This window comes from Hippopotamus amphibius, chromosome 8 (genome assembly GCF_030028045.1).
Source record: "Hippopotamus amphibius kiboko isolate mHipAmp2 chromosome 8, mHipAmp2.hap2, whole genome shotgun sequence".
NCBI lineage: Eukaryota > Metazoa > Chordata > Mammalia > Artiodactyla > Hippopotamidae > Hippopotamus > Hippopotamus amphibius.
This window is the reverse complement of record NC_080193.1, coordinates 15,968,656-15,985,717: the sequence shown is the minus strand read 5'-3', so window position 1 is coordinate 15,985,717 and position 17,062 is coordinate 15,968,656. Positions and strand designations below refer to the sequence as shown.

The 17,062-nt window shown below is 41.8% G+C and overlaps 1 protein-coding gene across 1 annotated transcript in view; it reads left to right on the top strand.

Annotated features, from left to right (window-relative positions):
- Positions 1–17,062, top strand: part of KSR2 (kinase suppressor of ras 2) — a 399,544-nt gene that overhangs the window by 29,106 nt on the left and 353,376 nt on the right. The gene's annotated exons all lie outside the window — the stretch shown is intronic.

Below are 17,062 nucleotides of genomic sequence, written 5' to 3'. Positions count from 1 at the left end.
ATTTCAGTCGATAGACTTAGAAGATACATATTTTTTAGAGAGAGAAAAATGAATTCATAATTTAAATTTAAGATTATGTGATTTTACTTAGCTTTTGATTTTGTATTTGTATCTCATTTCTCTTAAGCTAAGAATTCTGGTTTCTAACTTTATTGACCTTAATACTAATTATATATGTTTCAAAATAATGATATTTATACTGCTACTATTGACTAAGAATACTGAATATGATTAAGATTTTTTTTTCACTTCTTTTTGTCATTAGGATATGTCCTACTCAATATATACAATTGAAACACTGTGTTTTAAAGTCACATAAAATTTTTCCTCTGTGTATTATGTCACCAACTTGATAACAGACAGATTCATTTGTTTTTAAATTTTTATTTTAGTTTTAACCTCCATTAAAAAAGCAAATATATATGTATAGGTACATATACATTTGTACATATATATACATGTGCATATATGGCAACCATATTTGTTAATATTACTCCCTTTCTTACACAAAAGGTAGAATGTTATATACACTATATATCCTAATACTCTAAAGTAAAGCTCCCTGTTTAGTTCTATTTCAGCTAAGTTGTTTGTTTCATTGCATTTATAGGTTTGAATGAGTTAATTCTCCTTATTCACAGTAGTTATGTCCTATAAAGTCATCACTGAGTTCACAAATACTGAACCATTGCCCCAGGGGAGATATAGGGTCAGGTTCCCGTAAGCCTCTGGTCATATTTTCACCAGCTGATCAACACAGAACCTTATTTTATGTGTGTTTCTGTTTAAAGATATCTTATTTAGTATCACAGTCAACACTATGATAACTCACACCTAAATGAACCTTATCTAACACACGTAGTTTCTCCATAAGTCACATATCCCAGCTTTCTTCCTTAGGAACTCTGAACAGCTTTTCAGCACTGTGCTTGGGGGCCATTTTAAAAAGTGAAATCTTAAAAAAAAAAAAAAGGCTCAGAAAAGTGGCTCTAAATAGACCATGAAAAGGACACTTGTTTATAGAACCAGAGCGAAAACAAGAAGCCAGAGTGTCACTTTGTTCAGCCTCAAGTGGCAACATTCAGTGGGCATTGCAAGCCTTTCACTGCTCTGCATATGTTCCCAAATGACTATGGAAACGCTATGAGTATTGATTTGGGGGTTACAGACGCATTTTAGCAAGTAGGCAAATCTGCAGCAGGAAATCGGCAAATAATGAGAGTGGATTGTATTTTATTTGCCCACCTTTCTCCTTCATTCTCCACTGTTGTAAGCTCCATGAGGGGAGAGACCCTGCTTGTGTGTGTCTCGGACATGGTAGAAGCTTAATAATGATGGATGAATGAAGCCACAGGTGAGAATGGGTATATTCTACTTCGAGTCGTATGGCTCTAAATATTTGTGCTTAACATGGTTTAGATGTGTTTCCCTTCTTCTGAAATAGTTCTTTGTCAATAAGGCACTGGCCTGGCACATTAGTCATTGAGTCTATCGACTCTGTTGGTTCTGGGTCTTCAGAAATATCTTATGTGAAGTCAGATATGTAAAATTTCCCAAGTGCTTCATTTGTGACTCTTGGTCACCCTGCCATATGATTTACCCAGATTTTCTTTAAATAGGGAACTCTACTAATATGTGCAAACTGTGCTTTCATTTACCCCAAGTTGATCAGTATGTGCTCTTTCAGCCACACAGACATTGTCCTGGTAGGTGATCTTAAGCTATGAATTTTAGCCTGGTAGGGAGAATTTCTCACAGAATTTCTCTGAGAAGTTAAAGCATTTGCATTAGATTGGCTGATGAGATTTTGTTGGATGTTGCTAATTTGAGACTCACTGGGTTTGCCCTGTCTTCAGATAGGTGGGAACATTTCTGGGTGTGATTAGCAGCCTAAATATACCACATCATCCTGCCTGCAGAGGAGCTGAGCTTCCAGAGAGCTTGGGAAGGAGTCTGGCTTCTGTCTGGGGACTGCTTCTATTAGATTCTTCATCATACTTTGTTTACATTTACTGCATCAAATTCTAGGCAAATAAAAGCATGCAACCTCCATAAATAGTTGTCACACAAACATACGTTTGCTAAGCTCTTTAGGGATTTGCATGTATATATGTTAAGAAGAGCATCTACTATTTACCAATCACTCCTGTTGTTTTGAAAGGTTCAAACCGCTTTACTAGCTATGCATCCTCTTGCAGATGACACTATAACATTATTTGTGTTGGAAAAGGAGTAGGATTAAGTGATCCTAATGCAGTAACTTAGTTGCTGGTAGTGATTACTGTTATTTTAATGAGTATTAATATTTATTACTTGCTAGGCATGGTGCTAAGAGCTTTATATTGATTGCATTTAATTCTCCCTGCAGTTCTGAGGGCATAGTATCAACATCCATTTTACAGATAAGGAAGTTGAGGCTCAGAGAGGTGAAGCAATCTACCCAGAGTCACACAGCCTGTTAGTGGCAGAGTCTAGGTCAGCCTGATTCCAAAGCCTGTGTGTTAACCACCTAGGTTAGAAGTGTCTCTAAAAGCCTCTTTGTGATAAGGTCTCACTGTGTGGCCTCAAAGACAGTCTTATTCAACTTGCTTAATATTTACCAAACACATAGCATATGCTAGACACCCCAGTTGGCATTTATGGAATTAAGAATAAAAGTGGCATCCAGCACCTATGCAGTATTAAATGTGCTGCGTGCTATTCTGAGGATTTTACATGTATTGGCTCATGTAATCATTATAATAACCATTTGGGGGAGGTTTTATTACTACTCTCATTTTACAGATGAGGAAACTGAGGCCTAGAGTGGTTAAATAAGTCAGAGTCACACGGTAAGTGAATAGCAGCCAGGACTCATACCCTGGCCCCAGGGTCCCTGAGCCAGACCACTGCACTCTTACTGCCTCTCAAAGATAAATCAAACAACCAGTATGGGAGTCAGAACAGTACCTAAAACGCTGTAATTTAGAATGAGGAGGGTTTTGTGCTTCCACCTGCAGTGAGTCCACAGCTTTTCCCCAGGTTTGTGTTTGCCCTCTAGGAGTTTGCCATCTGTGGGCTGCAAGCCTGTTTGGAAGCCAGGTAGGCCCCCAGTTCAGAAACTCAGCAGCTTTGTGCTTGAATTCTGCCTCCTTTCCACCCTGTTCTGTGGTGTGGTGAGCAACCCTGCCATCTCCATCCTGAGCCCTGTGCTTACTTATAGAAGTTAAGAAACTGCATTACAGACTGTAGTCTTAGGAAAGGGCTTTTACCTCCCCGCATCGCCATGTCTTTATTTATTTATTTATTTATATTTTTATTTTTTTCATTTTATTTATTATTTCCATGTCTTTATTTAAAAATGAGAAATCATAATTGTACCTCTCCCGTGGGACTATTATGAGGTTTCAAGTTAATGTATCCAGAGTAGCTGGTTTAGTACCTGGCATATAGTAAGTGCTCAATAAGTGGCATCAATATATCACTATTATTCATCTGTCTTATTTTAATTTAGGGAATTTTTTCTTATTCTTCCTTTATCCCAGGTCAAAGCCACCATCATAGGACCTACTTTATTTTTCTATCATTTATGTTGTTAAAAAATTATTCATATATTGCATAACTCATTCTCTTGGTAAACAATTAGAGTATTACAGATAGCATTAAAATGCCCTTAAACACCCCTCCAATTCTGGGGCCTGTTCCCTACTCCCTAGAGCTAGCTAGTATGATCGGTTTGCTGTGTATCCTTCTAGACTGTTCTCTGTGTATTTACATATACATATATGCATTTGTAGGAAATACATATCATTGTTTTATTTGTACATAGTATATATTTTATACCTGTACTGTATACATTATTCTGCAATTTTTTTCACTTAATATTAATTAATTCCTATTTTTTCGAGTCTTCTCTGTCTTTGCTGATTTTGTCTAATTCTTGTATCATTTGTTGAGAGTGGAGTATTAAAGTCTCCAACTATTATTATTATTTATTATTATTTTTTTGGCCCTGTTGTGCAGCATGTGGGATCTTAGTTCCCCAACCAGGGCTTGAACCTGTTCCCCTTCCTTGGGAGCGCCTTAACCACTTGACAGCCAGGGAAGTCTCTCCAGCTATTAGTATTAAATTGTTTTTTTCTCCCTTCAATTCTGTGAGTTTTTAGTTCATGTATTTTGGAACTTTGCTGTTAGGTGTGTATTTTGTGTAGTTGTTGGTTTCATCGTTTAGAATGCTGCATTGTGTTCTATAGAACTTGTACCAGTCAGCATGGGCTAGGAAATGCTGCAGTGACAAATAACCCTCAAATTTCAGTAGCTTAACACAACAAAAGTTTATCTTTGTTTCATGCTACATGTCCTGTGCAGGCCAGCAGAGATCTCTGTTAATCAGAGTCACTCATGAGCGTAGACTGATGGAGGCCTTGACTTCACAATCACTGAGGCAGATAAAGGGGATGTAGAGACAGCCACATTGGCCCTTGAAGTGTCACGGGGCATTTGGATGTGACACATGTCACTTCTGCTTGTGTTTCATTGGTCAGAGCAGGTCACATGGCCATGCCTTTCTTTAAAGGATATGAAGAGGTATAGTCTTTTGTGAAAAGTGAACGTGGAATTAGTGAATGGCACTAACGACAGCCATAAAATGGATGTTCCATAGTTTAACCATTTTACTATCAAAAGTCATCCAGGAGGAACTCCTTGGCGGTCCAGTGGTTAGGACTCTGCGCTTCCACTACAGGGGCCATGGGTTTGATCCCTGGTTGGGGAACTAAGATCCTGCATGCCGTGCATTGTGGCCAAAAAAAATCATCTAGGATATTTTTGACTATTTTGTTATTACAATAATTATGGCAACAAAGAGCCTAGTATATGCCTGCTTGAGGATTTACCTTCTGCCACATCATGTTTAATGCTGGGTGATGCTCCTGCTGATTCCTTGGGGCTCTGAGACTTATTCACCAACAAGCTATGGATAAAATACAGGAGTTGTTCACAGCAGGGACAAGATCATGCCTGGTCTGAAGGAGCAGATAAGGTTTATAAGAGACAGTATTTGAAATGGGCGTTGAAAGGTGGTTAGGAGATGATGGGGAGAGGTAACAGGGTGAGTTAGTAGGTGACAGAGCAGGAAGTTTGGGTTTTGTAGTGGAGTGTGTGGAGGATGGCCATTGAGACTGGGACCATATCATCAAGAGCTTCGAATACTTACTTTGGTTGGCAGTGAGAGCCAGTGAAAGCTCAAGAGCAGGAAAGTGGCATGATCAGGGGAGTGTTTTAGGATGCTGCGCAAGGCACCACGTAGGGCTTAGGTTTGCAAACTCAGATGCTTAGAGGTGCCAAAGAAGCCATCATAATGAATGAGGCAGTGTCCCCCGAAATAAACATACAGTCCAAGTAACAACAGCGTGTTTGCTAGTTCAGGGCGTTTCAGGTCAATTGTCAGCCTCCTCTTTCAATCGGAAAGCTACCCCTGAAGGAGTTGCCACTGACCGGCTGTAAGATAAATAAGGGGTGGGGGGATGGAGGGTGGGAGGGAGATAGGGTGGACTGGAAAGTAGAGACACTATTACGGTGTTCCAGCTGGGGTTTCCATGCACGAAGGTGGGCTCGGAATTCCTGGGTCTTCTGTTTGTTTTTTGAGAGAAGTCAGATATTCAGATTTTGATGATTTCTTCTAACTTTCAAAGTTAGGCAACTAATGCACAATTAAAAAGACACTTTTGTGGGCTGGATCTGACCTGTAAGTTACCCGTTTTCATCCTCTGGTGCTGAGGAGAGAATGGAGCACAGAGAGGCCACATACAGTAAGGATTCAGAGTATTGATTACATTGCGATATAACTACAGATATATCCATCCATGGATGCAGGTACCCTGTCAGTTGGGTTTTCTCAAACTCAAGGAATATTCCTTTTATAAAGGAAAATGACTTTTAGATATGTTATGCAGACTTGATTATTTTAAGTAAATCATTATTTAATTAAATCTCTGCCAACACAAGACTAGTTCTTAACCATTGGTGGTTTTGCCCCCAACCAGAAGTCATTTGGTAAAATCTGGAGACATTTTTGGTTGTCATGACTTTGGGGAGGATGAGGTTCCACTAGCATCCAGTGCTGAGAAGATGCCAATCAACACCCTATAATGCACAGGATGGCCCCTACAACAGAGGAGTGTCTGGCCCCAAGTATCTGTAGTGTCCATATGGAACCCACCCCCCCCCCCGCCCCCAGCATAAACCTAGGTATAAATATCTTATGCTTATAGATGTCAAACAGTGAGGAAGACAACACAAGTTTGCAAAAATTAAATGCAAACTGGGGCTTCCTAGGTGGCACAGTGGTTAAGAATCCACCTGCCAATGCAGGGGACATGGGTTCGATCCCTGCTCCAGGAAGATCCCACATGCCGCAGAGCAACTAAGCCCGTGTGCCACAACTATTGAGCCTGTGCTTTAGAGCCCATGAGCCACAACTATTGAGCCCATGTGCTGCAACTACTGAAGCCCATGCGCCTAGAGCCCGTGCTCTACAACAGGAGAAGCCACGGCAATGAGGAGCCCGTGCACCACGACAAAAGAGTAGCCCCTGCTCACCGAAACTAGAGAAAGCCCGTGTGCAGCAACGAAGACCCAACACAGCCAATAAATAAATTAATTAATTAAAAAAAATTAAATGCAAACTGTTTTGCAAACCCAGTATATTCTAGTGGGTCGCATCAGTGAGGCAAACGATACGTTACTGAGAGTCAGTTGTTGATGGGAAGCCTGATACGGCTCCACCTTTCCCTTGTCCTTGGTGAGCCTCAGGTGTGTGTCTTGGTGACTGAGTTCTCCTGTCCTGTGAGGAAGGAAGCATGGTAGGATTTGGCCTTCAGGGGGAACCTGTTATCTCTGTATTAAATGCGCCTCTGTCCAATTCTCATTAGCCCGTGATAATTAAAGCAGAACAGCCAGGCACCAAAAGGCTCATAAATTATAAGCGCTGAAACTGCCAGGCAGGACTGGTTTCCAAGGTGGGCATCCAGAAGACCCAGCAGGTATATATATCATGTGCCATTCAAAAAATTAGCTTTGCTGTGAAAACTCAAAATTAAAAAATTCTCGTGTGGAATTCATCTGAGGACCCTCAAGCTTTCAGGTATCCTAGTTTGAGGGCCACTGATGTGGACCATGTCAGAATGCGTTGCATTGGGGAAAAAACGAGAAACGGAATTATTTTGCTAATCTCGCAACTGGCAAAATGATAAATTGGCCATTTCCTCAAGTCTGCTTAATGGTAGAGAAGGTTTTGGTAATTCTGGGTGTAGGGGAGATGGTGGGAGGGTGTTCTGGGTGGGCAGGGGAGAGATTTTAAATCTTCCTCAAGTCTTAACGAGGCTTCGAGGTGGAGGAGCTATTTGAATGAGGTCTTGAAAAAAGAGAAACATTTTTAGGGTATATCTCAAGCCAAAGCTTCTAGACTTTCAGGATCCATGGAAAATACACAGATATGACAGTTTTCCTTGGGTTTTCCAGGATAGGTTTAGTCTGTGATCAGCCTGATGGCAGAGGCCACACCTGTGTTCCTCTCCACTATTTGCCCACAGTCTGGCGTGTACGAGTATGCAGCTGAATATCTGTTAAAATGGTGAGCCTTCCTAAAAGCACTGGGGTTTGTCAGATCTCGAATCTTGATTTGGGGGTAGGAAAAAAGCCACTGCAGATAACAGACTACTGCTGATACAGTAATGGCTTTGGGTGCCCTTGTACCCCCACTGACATTTGGTGTCGCAGACCTTCACCATGTGACCGAAATCCAGGTATGTGTCCTTTATTGGCTCATCTCTCTGAGACGCTTTGCCAACCCACAGCCCCCCCGCCCCCCCGCCACTTTCAGATCCCCACATTCACACTATATTTAGCTTATGCATGTGAAAATTTGTTGCTTGTTGTTTTCATCAGAGTACTGTCCACCACTTACTCTCACCAGGCACTGAGACAGACGCAGGCATAGAAAGGCACAAATCAGGGATCTTATAAAGGCTCAACGCCCAATAATCAGAATTCAACTCTCTGAGCTTCATTTTTTCATCTTCGTAATGAGGATAATAACTTCTACTTTGCGGAGTTATCATGAGGCTCAAACAAATCACAAAGTGGAAGTAGTTTGCAAACTGTAAAGTGGTACCATTTTTCAAATTTATTGTCTAGCAACTGCTAATTTTTTTCTGCCTAGGTCCAGGAGCCCCAAAATCCTTCATTATTCTCTTGGCTCCATTTTTATCCAAGGCTGTTCAGATCAACTTAGGAGAACATGCCAACAAAAGGGGCATACACAGCTGAGTAAAAGCGTTACCGATTGTGACATGAAATCAGTGTGAGGTGCTTTTCATGGATTACTTCTTTGATCCTCCTAATCACAGGATACAGCTAGCACATTATTCTTCCCAGTTTTCAGGTGGGAAATCTGATACACTAGGCACCTGATGTAATATATATCCAGTGTCACACAGCCAGTAAGTGTCAGGACCCCTCAGAACCGTTTTGTGGCCACTTGCCCCATTTGGAGTGAAGAGAGGAGCAGCAAAGGAAAGTCACAGGGAGAGCGTGATGCCAAGGAGCTGGACTCGCGGGGCCAGGGTGGAGAACTTGGGGTCGTAGGTGTATTAGCTTCCTGGGGCTGCCGTAACAAAATTGCACAGGGCTTAATACTATAGAAATTTATTCTCTCAAAGTTCTGGAGATCAGAAGTCCACATCAAAGCATCAGCAGGGCCATGCTCCCTCTGAAGGCTGGAGGGGAGGATCCTTCTTGTCTCTTCCAGCTGCTGGCAGCTCCAGGTGTCCCTTGGCTTGTGGCTGCATCACTCTAGTCTCTGCCTCCATCTTCGCATGGCCTTCTTTCCTGTGTCTCTCTGTGTGTCCTATTTCTGTTTCTAATAAAGACACTCTCATTGGATTCAGCGCCCACCCTAATTTAGTATGATCGCCTCTTAATTTTTACCTTAATTACATCTTCAAGGACTCTATTTCCAAATAAGGTCACATCCTAAGGTTCCAGGGGGACATGAATTTTGGAGGGGATACAATTCACCACTATAGTAGGATGGACAGGTTTAACGAAAGAGAGGCATAGAAGGGGTGGTGGGCAGAACGGCCGAATATCATTACTGCCCCATGGCACTTGGCAGTGTGACTGCTTCCTTGGGGGTGAATTTCAAAGCTCCCCCAGCCCACTGACACGTGAGATCTCACAGCCAAAAGAAACCAGGTCCCCATGTCCTGTTCTAGAAACTCATTGTCCAAATCCCAGGATGTTTCTCCTCTTGGGCCACGTGGGGATTGAGCACTCTGCTTCCGAAGCCATCTTGGGGTCGGGACAAGATATGCCATTCATTTCCTAATCGAAGATGTCCCGCTATCTCTGTTCCTGGCTCCCCTGCCCTGGTAGGGCCTCTCACCTCTGGGCCTGCTGGAGATTCTCATCAAAAGGCTAATTTGGAACAAACTGTTTTCAGAACTGCTGGAAACAGTGTCTGCCCTGAGGGGACTGACTGCCAATGAATTTTTTTTAACTAGGTAAGCCTCCCTAGCTGGCATTTCACTATCTTTACAGGTCCCCGCTTGCCCTCTTCCTGAAATACAACATCCAAGGAGCCGAGATCAGAGAAAACTCGATCCTCTGGAGGGTTAAGCTCAAATCGCTCTTCCTTTTAATCTGTGTTTTCCCTGTATTTTATATTTTTAAATCTCGCTCCTTGTTGAACATCTGGACAGTATGCAAAAGTGTTAAAGAGTGCAAAGCAGTCCAATACTTGTACCACCCAAATGCATTCACGGAAACAATTTTTATATTTTTTCTCCTTTATAATATTGAGGTCATCTGCATATAATGCTTTGTATCCTGCTTTTCTCGCTTAACCCTATATTCTTGCTTGACAGTTTCTCTGTCATTTCAGAACTCTCAGACAACTTTAGATCCCTGTGGACAGACGGATCTGCAGCTTTCCATAAGTTTCTGTTTCCATTATAACAGAAGTCTCCTGCACTGGCAAGATTTTGCTAAAAGTTTCCAAGGTTCCAAATGGTCTTAAGACCAAATGGTCACAAATATATTTTTCTGCGTTTCCTAGAAGAATATAACCTACTATCATTTCAATAATATTAACCTCTACTTTTATTTTAACAAGGAAGTTAAGATAAAGCATTAATCGGGTCACAGATCCAAATAGCTAAATGCCAGCGAAATAGCTTCTTGCCAGTCAACTTGGCTGCTTAATTTGGTCTTGGGAGAACTTAATTTTCATATTTAGTATATAATGGCATTGAACATCTAAGACTCTTGTTTATGACAGCACATCCTAGAGGTGGAGAGAGAGCTAGGCCACTTTCCTTCTTTTTAGTTTCCTGGTATATGGGAAATGAGGAAAAATAGGGAAAAGCCCAAACAGAATTATGCAAGTTGCTGATATGTTTTAAATGTTTTCATTTGGGATATCTACATGTTTTATACTCACAATATAGTGAGATTCATGGCTTTTTGAAGTGTTGGATGTCTGGATTCGAGGTCCTTTCTGGATTCAAAGCTCAGGACAGGTGGCCCTCTTGACCTAAGAAGCCTAAGCCCTGGCTTCTTGCCAAGCAATATGTTGGCATGCGTCAAAACCCCACTCCTATTTACTAACTTATGCCGGTAGTGATTGAGAATTTTGCAATCATTGTGAATTGCGGTGTTTGTCCAGTCAACCCTGTAGATTATTCAGCAAGTGTGTTGAATGCCTGCCATGTAAGAAACTGGAAGGGATGTGGTTTCTGCCCTCAAGGAGCTGTCTCATGAGGACTTGGAATTGTAAAGAAAAGCACTTAAAGTATGATAAGAAGTCCTTGGATAGAGACTTGTCGAAGTACTGCCGTAGCAGAGGAGGGTGGTCTGGATACAGCGTGTATTAGCAGACTGTAAAACAATGCTGTGGCCAGGGGCATGCACTTTGAGGGCAGGGGGACTAGTGAGCCCTGCCTTCCCGAGCCTTATTCAGGAACAGGCCCATTAGCCAACATGGGCTATTTTCCATGCCAGGCACTGACTTGGGTGCTTTTCACGCAGTATGTATTTTAAACCTCACATCATCCTATGAGGCAAGTATTCTTATTACAAATGAAGAGATAGAGGCTCTTCCTTAGTTTAGAAGAAGGAGATTAGCAAGCACTGGGGAATTGTTAAGGATAGAATAGCACTAAGCTGAGACTCTCTTGGTATAATCTTGAGGTATTTGAAGAAGAATTGGAGAAAGCGAATCACTTTCATACCACGTGGCTCAGGGTTGTTTCCTGCCATGTGCAGGCACCAGCTAAATAGTCCCTGATATTAGCAGGCAAACACATACCACATTTTGGTAAGTTGTATCTTAGATAATTGTTCTGAGGGTAAAGCCAGTTGAAAGACATAGGAGCTAGGGTCGGGGGCAGTGGAAGGAGAACTGGAGGCGCAGAGAAGTATTGTCTCCCAGTTTATCAGCATCCTTTCCTTAAAAACGTCAGGCTACTTAGGCCTGGTAGGGAGGGAACCAGTGAATTTGTTTTGTAGGAGACAACGATGAGGGTAGTAAAGTAGAGACGAGATTTCGTTCAGGCTGTGGAGCCCCTTTTTCCAAGTGAAATCTTCCTGAGGACTCCAACATAAAAAGTAGGTGAAAGTCAAGCTACTAGGTTAAAGCCGTTGGGGTTGTTGGAACCTTAAGGGTTCCATGGAACCAGGTTTGAAAACCACTGGCATAAGAACACACATCTTAGTCTTGGGAGGCAGAACCAAGTTTGAGTCTCGGTACTGGGATTAGCTTGCTTCTTGGCTTTGCATGTTTATGCCACTCATCTATGTCTTTCCTCACCTGCAAAGTTGGATTGCATGAGAGGCCCTAAGAGGCTCACTTTTGGTTTCAGTATTCTCTATAGTTATAGGCTGCAGTGAATTAAATATTGGAATTGAAGGGGATATTTCATTGCCCAGCTACCTCATTGCCTTAACAGTCCAAAAGAAGTTCTGTAACTTGCTTTGGACACTCAAATGGCATTTATGCAAAGTATATAACTTTTCCCTGTCTTGTGTTAGAATGGTGGTTTATTTGCAGTATATAGCACATAACTTCGCATTCTTGTAAGAGTCACAACACACTGAAGTTTCTTTGACCTCAGAGATGCTGTGTAACATGGACATCTCTTTGACCTTTGACCTCTGTGGATTTAGAACCCAAACACTGAGGGTTATCTTTATGATTTTTGTGTCCTATGGATTCTTAAAGAACTAAACTATACACGTCCTTCAGGTAGTAGAAAGAGCAGCTTTCACGGACTGTGCTTCTGTTTACTGTTCTACTCCTAAGGCTGGTTGCTTAGGAATATTTTGCCTTGACGAAGTCCCTTAAAGGTGAAGGTAGGTGTGCATTTCCACATTTGTTCGGATTTCAGAAGCCTTGTTTTTCTGTCAAGGCAGCCTCACTAAGTAAACATGCCAGCGGAGTCTAAAATGTAATCCAGAAGAAAGCCAAACTTGGTAAAGAATTAGTCTTGCAAGAAAGCATAAACAAACCCAAAGTGAATGAGTTTTCTAGTTCTTTTTTTTTTTTTCCGGATGTTTATTTGCAAAGGTATGTAAATGGATATATGACAGGTTCATTTGAATACAGGCTATGCTTTGCTTCTCCATATATGGGTTGGTTTTTTTTTTTTTTAATTTCAAAAACATTTATCGAGTCAAAAAAGCAAGTTGTAGAAGGCTATGTAGAGTATATCATCTACATAGTTTAAAAATATGTAAAACTATATGTTGTTTATGAATATATAGATACATAGTAAAAATATAAAAACATGCATGGGAACAATAAATAGCAAATACAGGATAGTGGTTACCACTGGAAAGAAGAAAAAACAATGGAATTGGTGAGGGATACATGAAAGTCTTCAGGTGTCTCTGCAAGGCCTGATTTTTGGGTTGTTTTCATTTCAACATGAGATACAAATGGAAGATGTTGATGCCACACTGTAAACTGACTGCTGTCAGCTACTCTATCCAGCAAATACTCACCCCAAATATTTCTTTTTCTCACTACATTCTTCTTTATAACTAATTCTCACTTTACTTTTACACAACCTGAATCTTCCGCTATCTTCCAGCTCTCACTAGAAGCTTTCAGTTGATTCTTTTCTCTCTAAAAGACAAGCAGTGTGATTATATTGAATACTTTTCAGCAGCTTGGCTGCTTCCAAAGAGGGGCAGTAAAAGGATTATTATGAAGCCAGTATTATATAGCTTTATAATAGCTTTATAGGAAGAAAAAGGGAAAAAAAAATAAACGTGTGGCTACAGTCCCCCCTCCAGATATTTCTGGAACCTTGCACATGAATTTCTCTTCATTTGCATTTCATGACTAAACAGTGTGAAGTTAGCTTACTTTGACCTTGTAACTCTTACAAGTGGTTGGTTTGCTTGCAGATTTTTCCATTCACTTTTTTCTGATATTCTCCCTCTCTCCCTCTGTCCCTCTCCCCTCCCTCCCCCTCCTTCTCCCTCTCTCTGTTCTGTGCTCTCTTAATCTCTAAACAGGTCAGGGCAGGAGAGCAGTTTCCATTGTGGCTGACGTCAATCCAGCCCTGCAGATTAGTTAGTGGAGGGTGTTGCGAGAGGGGTGCAGCTGTTATGCCTTCACCTGGAGACCAGATCTCACCTGAGATGCCTGGCGAGTGTCATCTTGAGCTCCCAGACCTGGCACATCCAGGTTTACAAGGCTGGAGGACTTGTTTCTTTGAGGTTTACATATTCTGGCTGAAAGAAAGTGCACCTGTTCAACCTCCGCTGAATCGGCACGGCAGGACTCCCCATCCTCAACACAGACAGTTTAACGCAGTGGCAAATCTCATAGATGCTGTAGTCAGAAAGAACCAGGTGTGAATCTCAGTGTGTCACTTTCTTTTTTTTTCTTTTTTCTTTTTTTTTTTTGCACATGGGCTTAGTTGCTCCGCAGCATGTGGAATCTTCCTGGAGCAGGGATCAAACCCATGTCCCCTGCATTGGCAGGTGAATTCTTAACCGCTGCGCCACCTAGGAAGCCCCTGTGTCACTTTCTTACTGTGTTAATTTGAGCAAGTCATTTAACCTCTCTGAGCTGCAGTTTCCCCATCTGTCCAACGAGGAAAATAAAAGTACCTGTCTCATAGAATTGTTGAAAGGCAGTGGTTCCCAAAGTGGGGCCCCGACCAGCAGTGTGAATTAGCATCACCTTGACACCTGTTGGAAATACAGATTTTCAGATCCCACTCCAGGACCTATTGAATCAGCAGCTTTGAGAGTGGGACCCAGGCATCTGTGTTTTAACAAGCCCTCCAGGGAACTGGATGCACACTTTGAGAACCACTGCCGTAAGGAGTCAAGGAGAGAATCATCGGCACATCAGAAGCTCACACCTCCAAAGAGCGGAAGCTTTGTGAAGACCAGTGATTTTTTTTTTAAATATATTTCATCCATGTGTCCCCAGCACCTAGAACCAGGCCTAGCACATAGTAGGTACTTAACAAATATTTGTGGAATGAATGAATCAATGTTAGCTATTATCATCACCCAATTATCATTTTTATTACTAATTGTTACTGTCTTCCTACTTTTTAAGTCATGGAATCAGATCAGGAAAAGGGGAAGGTGGGGACTTCCCTGGTGGTCTAGTGGCTAAGACTCCATGCTCCCAATGCAGGGGGCTCCGGTTCGATCCCTTGTCGGGGAACTAGATCCCACATGCCTCAACTAAGAGTTCACGTGCTGCAACGAAAAGACCCCGCAACTAAAATTCCTGCATGCGCCAATGAAGATCCCTTGTGCCACAACTAAGACCCAGCACAGCCAAATAAATAAATAAATAATTTTTTTTTAAAAAGCTAGACAAAAAAAAAAAAAAGGAAAAGGGAAAGGTGATATAATTTAGTCCAGATCTCTTCAGAAAGATAAGGGTACACAATTCCCATTTTTGTGATTATTTTCTTTATTATTTTTCTCTTTCGGCTCAGTGTCTAGTCCCCTGGCATATGGCAGAGCTGTGATGCCAACCCTTGCCACCCGCTTCTCAGAGTAATGTTTTTCTGCTGCAAGATGCTGTCCTTATGGAGAAGAAAATACATTCTTAGTTCTGCAGAATTTTTCATTGCTGATATTCCATAGCTGCGGTGTGTAGCCTTCACGTTACATTAGTTTTCTCTCTTTCCTCCTCTGGACGCCTGCCTCACTTCATTGTTTTCACAGCTTCTAGAGTTTCAGGCATCCGGGACTGTGGTGAACTGACCACCAGTGGTACACACACACACGATTTTAAAGAAGCAGCAGTGACTGTGGCCAAGGTCAGCAAGGTGGTATACAGGTGCCAAGTCTGGGAAACTAGCCCAGGTGCCGAGAGCATCACTTTTGGGGTTTCACATAGCTGGGTTTGGGCTCAAGATCTGCCACATAGTAGCTCTGTAACCTTGGCTAAACCATTAAACATCCTTTAGCAACTGTTTTCAGAACCATAAAATGGGAACATTTCCTTCCTTACAGGGTGGTGGAGAGCATTCAGTAAGAAATGTGTGCAGAATGCCTAGCAGAATGCTGGCGCTTAGTCAATGCTCAGTATACAGAAGCCCAATATATTTAGGAGAGGAAGGGGGTTATTAACCCCATCATTATTATTATATAACCATCTTTTGGTCTTAATGATTTGATGTCTTGCCATGCTGTCCTAAGCAAGATGTCCATCGGAATCTGTTTTCTAGTTTCCTAAAGATGGTCCGAATTTAAACAAAGTGTTGATGTGAACAATGTTAATACGAATGGCACGCTTGTCCTCCATTTTTCAGCTCAGAGAGGTTCAGGAACTTGCCCAAGATCACACAGCTCATAGGCGTTAGAGTCAGGATTTGAATCCAAGCAGTCTGGCTCCAGAGACTGCTGTTGAGCTCTCTGCATTGGTCAGTATATGTTTGAGATGAATCCATAAATAAAACGTTTGGGACCTTCGGAGGAATTTTTCTATCTGGTCTGATTTAGCAGAGACTCCTTAAAATAGAAGTCTATTGACATTTGTACCGAAGATTTCCTTTTCCTTCCCTCGTAATTCAGCTTTAGCAAGTGTAGACAAACTTTGTTGTATCCAGAATTTTCAAATTTTCAAACCAAGTTCAAAGTTACATTCATTATATTTGGCCATTCAGTGCATATAAAGATGAAAGGCTTTGACTGCTGGCTGCTGGCTGGGGGAAGGTGGTTTTGACAGTACCAAGCAGAGCCACACTATGTCTAAATTCAGAGTCCGTGATGCTTCTGAATTTATTTTGCCAATAGGTTCTCTGCAGAGAAAGATGAAACCATCTTTTGGTCTTAATGATTTGATGTCTTGCCATGCTGTCCTAAGCATTTTGAAGAGAAAGGATGCCTTTGCCAACATCACGATTGGTTGGAAGGCATGTGAATCTCTTGTGTCCGATCAAGCATCCATGCAGCCCAGAGCTTGTCCACCTTATGCACTGGCCCATCACATTTGCTTGTCACAGTAGACAGTACGGTCAAGTGCCAGTTTATTCAATACCTTATCAATGTTGGGTGCATTCTTTTTATTTTAAACAAAGTATTTTTTAAAATTAATTAATTAATTAATTAATTGGCTGCATTGGGGCTTTGTTGCTGTGCAGGGCTTTCTCTAGTTGCAGCAAGCAGGGGCTACTCTTCGTTGCGGTGCATGGGCTTCTTAACATGGTGGCTTCTCTTGTTGTGGAGCATGGGCTCTAGGCATGCGGGCTTCAGTAGTTGTGGCACTCGGGCTCAGTAGTTGTGGTGCACAGGCTTAGTTGCTCCACGGAATGTGGGATCTTCCCTGACCAGGGCTCGAACCCGTGTCCCCTTAACCACTGTGCCACCAGGGAAGTCCCCAGGGTGCATTCTTAAATACAGGTTTTGGCTATGATGCTGATGTTCTTATAATAGGGAAAAAAAAAAAAAGCAGCGGGTTACAAGTTATAAGTTGGGTTTGCATGTCTGTAACATCTCAAAAGCCCAACCAATAATAACCAACTTGTCATATCTACTGTGA